We start from the raw sequence: 1288 nt of genomic DNA, 5'->3' as shown, positions 1-1288 counted from the left end.
CCCGTCTCATAACCCTTGTTGGAAATTAAATAGTATGGAACGTTAAGAACCCACTGGCACTCACTATTCGGTGTTGTGGTCTGACTTTATCTGGCGGGGGCATCTTTCACTTCCTAAAAATAAAATTGTAAACTGTGTAATAAGCAGTCTGGCTAAAGTCCCCCGAAAAACGTTGCAGATTAGTCCTGAAAAGCCCCGAAGGGAAGCTCCGAAGGGAGAGACTAATAGCTTCGCTCACACTCAACAGTAGGGACCTTTAGATCGGAGGACGAGGACCATTACGAGTACTAATACGAGTACGACTTTTGCACTGAGCATGCGCATAAGGTTTGAAGGCCGACAATTTTTGAAGTGCGCGTGCTCAGAACGGAAAACTCGTACTCGTAGTCGTCCTCGTCCTCTCATCTAAAGGTCCCTAGTTTTAAATGTGAACAACTATCCTACGATGGCACTTAATTAACCATATGGTTGCGACATGGAATGTGGACGTCGGACTTCGGACTGCGGAATTGAACTGGATATTGACCAAGATATCATAACATAAAATATCATTGAAATACTGTGAATTTTAAAGGCAATGTGTAGTGTAGGCTACCCGTAGTCTCTTGTTGAAAATAATTTCCGACGTAATAGGGCCAAATACAGTGTATAGGGGATTCCCTCTCTTACGTAATATTTTCTTGTTGTGGAGTAAATGAATGCTGAATGTTTTATCGATTTGTGGCAAGACGCAAATTTCAACCTTTCGTTTGACATCAACATGCTGCAAAAACATGCTGATGAAACAGCGTGCGGCCTGATCAAAGATTACTTGTCGGGGCGTAAACAACGAGTTAAACTTGGTGGGGTGTGTTCATCATGGGAAACAATTGTGAAAGGAATTCCCCAGGGGTCCATTCTTGGCCCTCTGTTGTTTAATATATTTATGAATGATTTGCATCAAGTGACTGAAAACACTACCTTATCTACATATGCAGATGATACGCAAATTTTCTATGCGGGAAATGATACCGTGGAAGTCGAGCAGGCTATCAATTCTGATCTTCAAAGGGTAGACAACTGGTTTGATAAGAATGGAATGCAAAGAAACCCCAGTAAATATAAAGCTATTGTCTTTGGCAATTCACACTCTGATCCAAAGTTTGTGTGTGAGAACACTGTTATTCCTCTGGAAGATGACATGGACTTAAAGCCCGTGCAAACGCTCGCAACATTGTTTACCCACAAGTATCAACATTGTTGGGCCCAACATGTTGCGAGCGTTTGCACACCATGTTGTGTGTTGTTG

Source organism: Montipora capricornis, chromosome 13 (assembly GCF_036669925.1).
Source record: "Montipora capricornis isolate CH-2021 chromosome 13, ASM3666992v2, whole genome shotgun sequence".
In the NCBI taxonomy this organism is placed as follows: Eukaryota; Metazoa; Cnidaria; class Anthozoa; order Scleractinia; family Acroporidae; genus Montipora; species Montipora capricornis.
The sequence above is the reverse complement of the archived record's forward strand: the minus strand, read 5'-3'. Positions refer to the sequence as shown.